A 12,971-nucleotide genomic window follows, 5' to 3' on the forward strand; every position below is an offset into this window, starting at 1 on the left:
CCAAACCTGGAGGGGGACACACACACGCTGCCACCCCCACCCCGGCCATCCCCAGCCCGGCTCCACCACCAGAGCTCCCAGCGCCCTTCTCGGGTGATGCGGAGATGCTGGAGATGCTGGCGGTACCTCACCTGATCGAGCCCTATATTATTTTAAATGGCTCTAATTTCACCATTTATCTCATTTGGCCCGTAACTGCGGATGCAGGCATCTGAAACAACCTTTCGAAACTCTGATTAGTTCAGCTTCGTTCAGTACCTTTTCCTCCCTCTCCTTTCTCCCCATTTCTTTTCCCTTCTCACTCCCTTTCTGCGCGACTTTCATGCGCTGCAGATAAGATATAAAATGCTCTATCGGGATCCTGTAATATTAAAGATCAAAAGTGGCATCAATTGAAGACCAAACGCGCGGAAAACAAAGGGGAAGGCTGGGAGATGTTCATCAGCTAATTACAACTGCAAATATTATGCAAATTTATCTTGGCACAGAAATGGAGAAAGCGAGTTTAAGTGTGGAGATAATGCTGGAATATTGAATGTTCAGCTAAGGGTGGGACGCGGTCCAATAAATTCATCTGAGGGAGAACCGGTATTATATATATGTATATTCCTATCGAATCATCTACACTTCAGATTGGGGGAGCATATCAAAAATTGCGGTTATAATTGATACTTGAAATTCCTTGACAAATATTGCACAGAATATACGGTGGAGGAAGAGTAGGGAAGCCGAGATTAGCGTCTGGATGGGATTTGTGAAACACCGCATGTAAAACCTATAGCGGGGAGGGGGCGGCGTGGGGTCCCCCCCATTCCAGACCCCAGGTGGGAACCTTTCCCTTTAGGCAAAGGGGAAAACCAAGTTATTTTTCAACCTCATTTTAGAAACAGCTCTCGCTTCCTGGAAAAAAGGACCGTGCTAGACCTGGTTAATGATTAAACACCGTCCCTGTGCCGTGAGAGCCAAGAAGGGATGAGAGGGAGCCAGAGAAACTTAAACCAAGGCAGAACAGAGCTGCCAGCACCTGTCCCCAGAAATTTTAGCACCAGGAGTGCCTGCACACAAAGGGAAACTAAAAAGGAAAAAAACCCACCTAAACAAAAAAGCCCAATCCAGACGCAGCAAATTGACCACGAAGAGGCTTTTAGGCACCATTTTCTCAGAGGCGGGGATGCTCTAGCACGGGTCGGGAGCATCCCCCAGCCCGTCGCAGGCTTTTGAGAGGGTTATCCCAAAACCCGTTATCGGGTTTGACCCTTGCGGTGATTTTTGTTGAGCTCAAGTTTTGGGCTGAGTTGTTAGGGCTGTGGGAATTCCTCCCTCCTCCCCCCATCCCTCAGAATGGAGCAAAAGGGCTTTATTAGCCACAGAAAATGTTTGAAATGCAGCTTTTCCCTGCGCAGGTGAGGAGGCAGAGCCCGGCTGCTGCTTCCCTTCAAGGATTCGAACGAATACATTCAAATCCAGCAAAATATCAGCAGATCTTCCCCTCCTCAGGCACACGAATATCAATAATTTCAGGTGAATGTTTCCCCCCTCCCCGCCCTCCATCCCCTATTTCATTTCTGCAGCCAGAAACACAGCGCAGCCTTCATTTGCATACAAAGCAACACGCGGAGTTTCTCCAGTATATGAGAAATGCCTTAAAAAAAAAAAAAAGAAAAGAAAGAAAAGAAAAAAAAGGAGGCAGAGACACTGGGAGAGAGTGGGGAGAGACTCCTCGCAGAAATCTTATCGATTTTTTGCTGTGCATGTATTTATTTGGCAACGGGGCGGGGAGAAAAAAAAAAAAGAACATTATTGGCAGCCCTCCCTTTCAAAAAAAAAAAAAAAAAAAAGGGAAAAAAAGAAAGATGCAAATTGTATTTCATCTTAAGCCGGCTCCGTGCTTTATTCAATGTTTATGATGCATTATCTCCCCCTTAAATAAAAAATAAATCATGTAAAATTAGGATCTCGGAGCCACCGAGAGGAGAAGCTCCGGTCGATTTTCTTAATTTCAGTCTGAAAGTGACACACTAATTAAAGCGCCTCATCATCCCCCTCCAACTTCTTTTTATTATTATTATCAGATTTACCTTATATTTTCCCAATTAAAAAAAAAAAAATCAGTTTCGCTGCCCCCAGGATGAAACTAAACTAAAATAAGGACCCACGAATTTTTTTCCCCCAACGTTGCCCATCGCTTTCCGCCATCAGATTCATTGTGATGTATTAGATGCAATAAATTATCCCATGTAACAAAACATTGGGAGCTGAAAGGGTGATAATCTGGAAAGCAGAGATAAGGATTCATTATTCCGAATCATTATGAATCCAACGTTGCCTCTGACTTCTTTCTTAATCAGCTCCTCTGATCCTGGATATGTGAGCAGCACAGATAAGGAAAGAGTCATTTATAATTCTGTACCTCGTCTAATATTTTAAAAAAAAGTCAGAGGCAAGAAAACGCTATAAAACACAAGCAAGAGGCGGGCTCCGAATGAAATATCACTTCGATGTTGTTAGAGCCGCAGTAAGATTTAATTAAAATTCTCCTCTTCCACGTGCTTTATATATTTTTATAAATATATTTTGCACCTTGGTAGTAACGAATAGGAATTTACAATTGCGGCTGTCTTTTGGGGTCTGATTTTGACTTTATTCCCAAGTCCCTGATTTGGGTGAATGGAAGACGGGGACGAAGGGGGAAAGGAGTGTGGGGGGGCGATTCTTTTAATTTCCGAGGGTCCCCCCCTGCCCCGCTCTCCCTCCCCAGCGCTCCCACAAAGTCATTAGGTCGATCCTACCAAAGTAGGCGGCCGCGTTTAATGGAAATCGTTTTAAAGCGAATATACTCTGCGCACACAAAGCGCAGGATCAATGCCAAAGCGCCTGATTTGGGGAGATCAAGACGGAGGGTGCTTACTTCCCTCCTTGAAACGTAGATTGCAACGGTGATATTAAAAAATAACCTCCCTGAGATTGTGTTTTCACAGCCGGGGAAGGGGGAAATTATTGATTATTGGCAACTTTTCCTCGGGGTGGAGGGGCAGAGAAGGTTTTCTTTCCAGAGCAGACGAGGCAGTTTAATTACAGCAAATAAAACATCCCCAACCTCCTCTCTGCAGCCGGCAGAGCGGTTATCCCTAACAATAACGTATGGATTTTATTTAGGGAGGGTTCGACTGCAAATCTTGGTTCAGGCGGAGCCGAAATCGATTGTGTGTGTGTGTGTGTGTGTGTGTGTGTGTATGTGTAGGTATTTATTTCGGTGAATACCCGTCTAAATGTGTGCCAGGAGGAGAGCAAGAGGTGGGATCAAGCACATGCAGTGGGAGAATCACAGGCTCCCCTAGCAAGTTGGAAAACACAAGGAAAAAATTTATTCCATATATATATTTATATATGGCATATATATATATGTATATATACACACACACCATATAAATATTCCACATAGATATATTCCATATATATATATACACACACATGGAAAAATATGTGTGTATTTTTTCCCCCGCCTATATATTTATTTATTTAAATGACCTCTGGGTATCTGACTACTGCTTTGAATGTATATTCGGACCTCAACCGCAGGCTTCGAGGCGGGTCTGTGATATTTATGATAAACCCCGGGTGCCATTTAAAGCCTCATTAGTTATGTTTAACCTTTGAATCACCGGCCACCGTGGCTGGAAATGAACTTCGCGGTGCGGGCTGGATGCGGGAGGGGGGGATGAGTGCGGATGCGCCTGCGCCTGTGCCCAAATTCCCTCTCTCCCCTCCCGCCCCCCAGCAAGCCCCAGCCGGAGGAACAGAGACCATAGTGCGGGGACTCCATCTCCGCTGTCTTCTCAAGAGGTTTTTGCAGGAGGATCCTTGATTTTTCGTTTCCCCACCTCGCCCCCCCACTTCCACGATGTGCTCAGACAGCCCAGATCCAGCTCCCTCCCTCCCCCCTCGTTTATTTATTTTTTTTTTTCTTTTTCTGAGCAGTTTTGGAGGGATCCGGCATCATCTTCCAGGTTGATCTCGTCTCCCTCCTGCAGCACTGTTTTGGGGAGCAGAAGGTTCCGCAGGGATTTTCCCAGCCCTGTGATGAGGAACACACCCCCGAGTGATTTCAGCTCTATTCTCCTTTATTTTTTTATCCCGTACCCCGCAAGGATTTATCCCTGGCTCGTCCACACGGCTCAGTCCAAACCACACAAGCCTCGTGGCTTTAAAACCCTCTTTTTCGAAGCCTTTTCTTAGCAAAAGGCACATTTCTTGTCGATGGTAGATGGGCTCAACCCTCCTCCCTCCGCCGTCGGGGTGCCGAGCTGTTTGCACCGGTGTTTGGCGCTGGGAACGTTCCCTTCGTGGCTCTAATGAGCTTTAAGTTATTACCTTAATTGAATGTGTTTTCTAAAGATAGAATTGGGAGGCGATCGCGTTACCTTTCACCTCACAGAGAGTCACTCTAGAAGCAGCGATAGCGAACTCCCAACGTCAGCAGAAAAACCCAACAATATCCCTCCAGGACCAGGAGTGTGTGTATATACATATATATATATATATATTTTTTTTTTTTTTTCCCCCCCAAGTGACCAATTTTCGCCCCACTTTCTGAATCGCCGGGACTCAGCGCTGCCGGGATGCGGCCTCGGGGTGTCCGGGGTACCGCGGAGCCAGGCTGGGGAGGGCGGCTCTGATCCCCCCAGCACCAGTGGGGCTCCCACTCGTGGGGCCTGGGATCTGCCCCACGCACCTTGTTTAGCCCCGGAAATAAAGCTTTTTTCCAGATTTATTCCCGAGGGAGCATTTCACACCAAGGGTGGATGTGAGGCGTGTTTTGACCCCTTCTCATTTCTCCCACTCGGACGTGGCTGCCCATCCCGGTAAGACGAGAATGGCCATTCCCGGACGTGTTTTTCGTGGATAAGCCCCCTCCCTCAGGCTGGTCCTCCATGTCTTGTGTGGTTTTGGTGGCAGGACACCCACCCACCCACTCCGAAGTGGGCACCCACCCCAAAATATCATCACCAAAACCTGGGGAAGTTTCCTTGAAGGTAAAAGTGTCCACGGATCAAGGGTAGCGGGGGAGAAGGCTGAGGCTGCAGCATTAGGTTTTGGGCAGGGACATGAGTGGGGGGTTAAATGTGGAAAATCAGAGCCCCCCCCCCGCCCCTTCCCCCGTCGGTTCATCCACCTCCTCATCGCTGAAAGATCTGGGGCATCCTCCGGAGCCTGCGGCGTGGCCACAGCCCGGCTCCCTGGCTTCTCCTGCCCCTACAGCGCTTTAGGGGGGGTGTTTATCTTGCCTCCACTCCCCAGCCCTCGAAACTCCCCGGGTATTCCCGGGGAAAGGGGACTGAGGGGCGGGCAGGGGGCTGCAGATCCCCCCGGCCCGTCCCTTTCGCTCCGCATCGGCCCCGGGTTCAAGCCCGTTCAGCTCAGACGGGACAGAGAGGGGGACACAGGGGACCCCCAGGGCTGGGACCGACCCCTACGGTCGGTGCCTCCCTGTAGAGGTGCTGCGCTGCTGCCCGCGGTCGGGAGCCTTCCTCGTCCCGAGGAGGAGCGGGAGACAGGGGGCACAATCCTCCTCCCACCCCGTTCTCGGAGTGCCAGGGGATGCGCGTCCATTTTTTTTTTTTCTGTCTGTACCGTGGAGCCTTACACAGATACATAATCAAAATAAAAATTAAAAAAAAAATAAAGAAAGGGAAATAGGGCCATTAAAAATCCCCCCGGAGGAGAAGGGGGCACAGAGGAGAAGAACCAGCCCCTTGTCGCTAATGTCACCACTTTTCCTCGAAAGCTTTCGATGCAGCGGAGCGAGCCCCGGCGTTATTTGTGTGATCATACGCCTAATTATATTTTCCCCCTCTCTCTTCCCGGCGTTCCCGGCTCCCGGCACTGACAGTCGCTCCCGGGACGGGTTACATCACGCTCACACCGCTGTACCTGGCGCGTCCCCCTGGCCCTGCCCCTGTCCCCCCCACCTCCACCTCCCCGCCCCATCGATGGGTGTGTAAAGAAATGGCCCATCATATTCCTCTCACTCCTGCTCTGCCCTTTCCCAACCCGGAAGAGCTCTGATCTTCAGCCCAGCCCGGAGGAGGAGGAGGTCAAGGGTGGGCGTTCGGAGGATGCGGCTCCCCCAGGTTTTCCCCCTCGGTGGGAGCTTGCGACATGCCAGCAGCGGCTCCGCTCCTCCCGCACTCCTGCTCTGAGCGCTCCAGCGGAACCGGACAAAATCAAAAGCATCTGCCCAGGTCAGTGAACACCGATTTGTCTGGCCGTGTGTCCCCCACCCCACCCTCCTCCTCCTTTTTTTTTTTTTTTTCCCCTCTTTTAATTTTTTTTAAAATTATTTTTAAAATTCATCCTCCTTTTACTCCTTCTCCACGTGGAGGGCATTAGGATGGGAAGCTCGGCTCAAAGGGCTTGAAACTCAGCCCCGATCCCCCTTTATTGCTTGGGGTGGATGGAAGGAAGAGTTGAGTTTTCCCGGTGACCTTGGGGAAAGCCCCCCTGATCCGGGAGGCAATGAATTTTGGGAAGCTGGGGAGAAGAAGGTGTTTTACCTGTAGGTATTGGGGGCAAAGGAGTGAGTCTGGGGCGGCGGGGGCTGGGAGATGGGACACGGTGTTGACATAGCTGGGATGTGAAATATTAAGCAAATATTAATCTCAGGACTGGAAGGAATATTTATCTGCGGGATATGCGGGGCCTTTCTGTGCCTGGCTTCATACCTATGCGCATATGAAAAAATATATATATTCGTATATATTTATATTGTATATCCGGACTCACATACTCTGTGTATCACTCTGTGTACAGCGATATTCATGCGGGCAGGCATGTGCCAATGGCTGTGGTTCTGTGCTCTTCCCACGAATAACTCCGATTTGATTTGATTTGATTCTGTTCGGTCGATCTGTGCTGCATAATATAAAATATACACTGTGTATGTAGAACTCTGTATATTCAGGTTAAAAATATCTGGTATATAATACATAACTAGAATATTATGCTTCTAACAGAATCTGCTTAAGACGATTTTCCGCAGATATTTCTCCGTTTTTACCTTAGAAACGCAGAGCAGAGCTACCCCAGAGGTGTGTGGTTAAGGCAGGCTGGGATGAGGAGGGAGATGGCTCTGCTCCGGGGCCGGACCCGCACCTTCCCGGCGGCTCCTGGTCCCGCTGCGGAGATCCGCGGGCCGGGCCGGGCCGGGCCGGGCTGGGCCGTCGTGGGCTCCGGCAGGACTGGGGGCCGAGGGACGAGAAGAGAGTTTCCTCTCTCTCCCGGCATCCCTGCACTGAAGTCTCTCTCCTCCTTCCCCGCCTTGTAGGAGAATTTTTCACCCTCCAAACCGTGCAGAGGATGTTTCGGGAGGGAGCAGTGGGAATGGCTCGTGCTGTCAAAAAATCCACGTTATCTGCCATCGAGCGTTTTGAGAACAGAAAGGGGAGAAAATCCATCCATCCATCTATCCATCCATCCATCCATCCATCCATCCATCCATCCATCCATCCATCCATCCATCCATCCATCCCAGCTCCTCTTACCTTCACGTGTCCGTACACAGGCAGCAGGCTCCGGGTGACGGATTTTAATGAAACCGGATAATTAATAACCACCGGCCCTGCTTGTTTTCTCCATTATTTATGGGCCGCAGGTGCGGAGCGAGGGAGCCGGGACCCGTCGGTGCCGCGGGCAGGGGCTGCTGCTCCGCCGAGGCGGACACAGGTCCCAGCTCCCCGGCTGCACCGGGAGGAGTCCCCGGACAGACAGGGGGGAAAGAAAGGGTCCCGGCAACCTGGGGGCCCCGGGAAAGGAGAAACAGGCTCTCGGAAAGGAAGGAGGGAGGAGGGAAGGTCTACCCTCACCCCGCCGCTGCATTTTGCTCCCGGCTGGGGCGAAGCGCTTCCTTCTCCCGGGGATGTGAATTTTTTTTACAGAGCCGAGGGGGGTGTTTTAATTTCAAGGTGGAAAATAAGACGAGAAGGTTTTTCCCGGCAGGGGCAGGTTGGGAGTGGGACGAGGAGGAGGGGGAACACCCGGCTGGGGGCTGCTCTCGCCCCCCGGGATGCGAAGGGCATCGCCTTGCGCTTGGACGGGGGCGGGACAGCATCTCGGGGTGCCTGTACGTGCTCCTCAGGGGAATTTGGGGTGCGGTAGCCGTCTCTTTAGGTCGGAAAGAAATCGTGCACACTCCGACACCCTCGACATTATTTGAATTTTGGAGCCTCTGACGGTAAATACGAGCCCCACGGTTAGGGAGTGGGTTGTCACCATGCGGGGCGGCCGCGTCGTGCGGGGTTACAGCCGGTGGGGTCTGTGGGCACGGGGGATTTGTTTTGGGGGGTGCAAGGAGGGCTTTAAATTAACAGCAGCCGGCCGCTTCCCGGAGTAAATCGCTCCGGTTTTAATCCTGGGAGGTCGGGATCTGCCCCTGCGTCTCACCGAGGAGCTGGTGTTAATTCTGCCGCCGCCTCTTACGCCAGCCGCCGGGCGATTTGTGTTTTCTTCTTTAAGTCCCGGGGTAATTTCTGCTTTCGGAGAAAAAAGAAAAAAAAAAAAAAAAAAGACAAAAAAGAATCCTTAAACACATCGGCAGCTTCGCCTTCTTCGTGGAGTGCGAGGAAAACGGCACTTGCCGGGTTTAAAGCCCGCAAGATGCTTCAATTCGCCTGCAAATCTCTCGCTCAAAACGAGGGAGATAAAGCAAAATCGAGAAACCCGAAATAAGCCGGCTCCCCTCCTCCCTCCTTTTTTTATTTATTTATTTTAAAAATTATTTTTCCCTACTGAGCACTTCTTTAACCTCTCCGTAATTTGGAGTGGCTGTTCAGGCTGTTTGCTGGCTTTCCTCTTTCCTTATTTTTTAATTTGTGGGGTCGAAGCCTTTCGGGAGGGCTGCCCAGCGCCCTGCGGTGGGAGCGGTGCCCGGTGCCGCGGCGGAGACCCGCTCCAGGGTCGGGAGCCTCTCCTGCAGCCTGGAGAGGGGAGAAAAGGGGAGAATAGGGTAAAATGGGGAGGTGGAATAAAAGGGAGAAGGAGAATCCCTTGCCAAAGTACACTTTTGCTGTCTGAGAAAGGAAAAGGTGGGGGGGAAGGGAGAATAGGGACTCACCGGGTTGAGCTTGAACCGTGGCTGTCCGTGGAGGTAGGAAAGGAAGGAGGGAAGGGAGCTGGGTCCTGCCTGGGTCCTGACACCCGGAGCAGGGGTGACACGAGTCCCCCTCCCCTTCTCCGCTTTGCCCGGCTCCTCTCCGCGCCTCTGCCGCGCAGTTTGGGGAATGTGTCGGGGGGAGAGGTCGCCCCTGGGACTTGCGGAGCCGGTTTTTGATCTTTCTCAGACCTTTTTTTTTTTCCTTCTTTTTTTTTTTTTTACTCCTGCAGTGTCCCGGGGCAGTCGCCCTTCTCTCAGCTTCAAAGAAGGGGGGGAGGAGGGGAAAGAAAAGTCCCAGTTTCTCTCCTCCCAATTTTAATTCTTCGAATTTCTTTTCTACGGCAGAGCAGGGTTTTTCCCCTCTCTTCCCACCCCTCCATCAAATAGCATCATTTGCTCTGAAAAAAAAAAGTGTGTGCGTCTGTGGTGGCTGGTGGTGCACGAAGGGAGAGAAAATTGGACCCGGTGTAATCAGCGGATGATTTGTTCTCTCTTTGAATTTGCATGGCTCGGCACTTCTTTGTGTGCGTGTTTATGTTTCCTCCCGATCTTCACGAAGGGGAGATAACTGAATTATTAGAAAAGAACGGAAATATGTACGCATATGTTAAAAAAAAAAAAAAAAAAAGGAGAGAGAGCGAGAGATAAAAAAAAAAAAAAGAAAAGGAAAACCACCCATGTGGTTGGTTTCGAAGTGGAGGGGGAGACTCATGTGCGATGGGAAAGGGAGAGGCAGAAATGCCAGTTTCTCTTTGTCTTTGACTATTATTATTATTATTGTTATTAATTTGCCAGCTCCTAGCTGGAGGGATGCTGATTACCGTTTAAATGATAAAGGGGGGGTGGCCTTGGGGAAAGGGATCATAATTCCTGCCTGATTCACGAAGGGAGCAAAAAGAAAAAAAAAAAAAGAAAAGAGGAAAACAAAATATTCCCTCTTCTCTGCGCCTTTGTTTAACCCGAGATTATCTCAGTAGCCTGACCAGGGCCTGGTACCCTCCCGGCTGGGCCATCCCGGGGACTGGCAGGCTCCGTGCCCCGGGAGGGGCTGCCCCAGTCGGGGAGGTGGCAATGGGCTCACAACCCCGGGTCTCTCTCCCTCGGCAAGAGAGCAAGTTGCTGTACACAGGCAAAAAAAAAATTAATAATAATCTTCGGAGCTCTGCCCTGGGCCGTGTCCTCTCCATAACCCCCCGATTCCTCGCTCCGGGCTGTTTGTACAGCTTTACCTGTACTATTCTGGTACCCTGAAAAAAAAAGGCCCAGCCCGACAAACGTAACTTAATCCCCTTTCAGTCAATTGTCGTTTAAGGGGGCTAAAGGAGAAGGGGGGGAGAAGGGGGAGGCTGCCTGTCCCCGCCCCGAGGTGCCAGTCGCGGCGATGGGCATCAACGAGGACGGAGGAGCGACTGGCCCCGGGTCCCGGCTCCAGAACAACTTTGCCTGCACCTATTTTAGCAGGAAGACCGGAAGGAAAGAAAAAAAAAAAGGGATGGGGGCGGCAGCTTTAGGGCCCTTTGACTGGTCATTTTTTAGGGGAGCGGTAGGCTGGGTGGCCGACCCATCCTACCGAGTTTGGGATTTTCTTGATGTTGATTTTAGCTTTTTTTTTTTTTTTTTTTTCCCCAATTCCCCCGGTTTTGAGTCTCTAAGTGACAATAAAGTGTCCAAAGCGTTTCCTCGTGACCTTTTAGAGGCAGAGTTATTCCCATTCCCCCCATCCCTTCCCTAGCTAGGAGGATGCTGGAGTCCCGCTCCCCGCAGCCCCCTCCCCCTCCCCCCCCCCCCCCCGTCAGAATTAACCCCCGACCCTTATCTGGCGGCTGGTGGTGAGCTTGGGGCTAATTGCTCCAACAATGGGCTCCTATTAACGCCGAGCTGTCACTGGAAACCCTGCTGGGGGCTGCCGGGGGGGGGCGAGGTGATGGATCTGCAGCCACAGCCTAGGAAAAGGACGGTCAAGGCCAGCGCTCCTCTCAAAACCCCTGGGGATCACAGGATAATCCGAGGAGACGGGGAAAATGATGGGTTTCCTCTTTTATTTTTCTTTTTAATATTCTTGTTTTGGTTTGGTTTAGTTTGGTTTGGTTTGGTTTGGTTTTTTGGTAGGGGGTGTTTTTGCCCTCCCCACCACGACTTCCTCGCGGCTGGGAGGGGGATAGGAAGATCGAGTCCATTGAGGACGGGTTGAAAATAAAAGGACAGCCTGAACAAACTGGATTTCAAAGCGGGTGTCCTCCTGCCGCAACCGGGGTTGTGTCTGTGAGGGACAGGAGGGGAACAGGGTCCCGCCGTGCCACCCCTGTCGGGGCAGGACGGAGCCCTCAGGGCTGTTCCCATTTCTTTTTCCCCCCTGCCACTGATGGAACTTGATGTAGCTGATGATTTATTTCATTTTATTTATTTTGATTTTTACATTTCTTTCTTTTTTTTACTTTTTAAATTTTATTTTGTATTAATAATTCCCTGCCCTCCAAACAGCAGAAGGAAAGTGGTTTCCTCACTAACTCCGGACAGGGCTAAAATGGTTTAGCAATTTTGTGACCTCTGGATGGAAATTCCCCTCCTGTGATCCCACGGCTGTAGGTCTCAGGGCTGTAAGTGCCGGAGGGAGCGGGGGTGGGAATCTCAGCTCACCTGCCCAAAGATCTCAGCTCGCATTAAGCCTCCCCCTACCCCCCCCAAATGTTAAAAGACACAGTGACTTTTCCCAAGTGTTGGAAACCCCTCTCCCCCGCAGGATGTGCTCGTGGTGTGAGGAAATTTGGGGAGCGGGGATAAAGAGGCAGATCCCGGGGATTCCGGGGAGACCCTTTGTGCTCACATCCATACAACGCTTAAAGTTCGGGAGGGGGATGGAGGGAAGAGGGAAGTTTGTGCTCCTGAATGGTGCTCCCCTCTTCACTGTCCTCCTCCTCTCAAAGAAATCCCCCACTCCCGGAGGAGGAGGGGTGGGCAGGAGACCACCCTGGTGCTGGGGCATCCCGGCCCCCACACACCGGGGGCAGCCGTGGGGCCTCCCGGTGCGGAGGGAGCCGGCGGGGCATCCCGGAATGTGCATCGGGAGAGATCGCGCTGTTTTGCCCTCCGTTTCTCCCCTCCAGTGCGCCCCAGTTCCTGGAGTACGGAAAGGAGGGAGCACCCCGCAAAATAAAAACCCCTGAAGGCAAAGCGACTCCTCTGAGGGGAGAGAGGAGACACGAGCTTTCCCGCAGCGGGTTAAAGCCCCCGGCTCGGGGAGGGCCATGAGCATCCCCCTCCTGTCTCTCCCTTCCCCTATCCCCCTAATGGGCTGCAGGGAGCGGCTCCCGCTGCCCCCGGGCTCGGCGCTCGGCCACGGCGGCGTCGGCGAGGCTGGACAGGGCCGGGGAGCGCCGAGGCCCGGTCCCCCGGACAGTTCTGGGTGGGGCGACCTGGAACCCCCAACCCGGCTCGTCCACCCTCCTCGGTACTCCCCACCCGGCACGTTTCCCCGGTTCCTCCCTGGTTGGGCTGCACCGACCCTAACGCGTGGCTCGTTCACGGCTCTTGTACCTGTCCTGGTCGGCTTCTTTAAAAAAAAAAATAAGCGTGCCCACGGCGCATCTTTCACTCGTGAAACCTCTGTCCCCACGCCCAACGGTGATGGGCTGCAGCGGGGGCTGAGACCCGGGCTTTAAACGGGCGCCCTCGAGGATCGAGGAATCCATCCATCCATCCATCCATCCATCCATCCATCCATCCATCCATCCATCCATCCATTCATCCCTCTGACGGGAGGCTCGACTCTGCCGGCCGTCGAGGAGCGGAGCCAGCTCCTGGCCCCACGTTGATCCCAGCCCAG

The 12,971-nt window shown here is 52.0% G+C and overlaps 1 protein-coding gene and 1 long non-coding RNA gene across 3 annotated transcripts in view; one reads left to right on the plus strand and one right to left on the minus strand.

The window, feature by feature from the left end:
• Positions 1-3,984: 3,984 nt before the first annotated feature.
• On the minus strand, positions 3,985-9,527 carry LOC109145748. 2 transcript variants are annotated; one of them, XR_005604479.1, is made up of 4 exons: positions 9,110-9,527; positions 7,542-8,972; positions 6,788-6,912; positions 3,985-4,075 (listed from the first exon to the last, which is right to left on the minus strand). It is a non-coding gene; the product is annotated as an uncharacterized LOC109145748 (long non-coding RNA). The 2 variants fall into 2 exon arrangements; XR_002047407.2 differs by lacking the exon at positions 3,985-4,075 and having other exon boundaries at positions 6,583-6,912.
• GATA3 (GATA binding protein 3) overlaps positions 6,052-12,971 on the plus strand; it is a 29,173-nt gene continuing 22,253 nt past the window's right edge. The window contains exon 1 of the mRNA XM_019290902.3: positions 6,052-6,242. The gene's annotated coding sequence lies outside the window, so the exon portion shown is untranslated. The remainder of the gene's footprint in view (positions 6,243-12,971) is intronic.

Source organism: Corvus cornix, chromosome 1A (assembly GCF_000738735.6).
Source record: "Corvus cornix cornix isolate S_Up_H32 chromosome 1A, ASM73873v5, whole genome shotgun sequence".
In the NCBI taxonomy this organism is placed as follows: domain Eukaryota; kingdom Metazoa; phylum Chordata; class Aves; order Passeriformes; family Corvidae; genus Corvus; species Corvus cornix.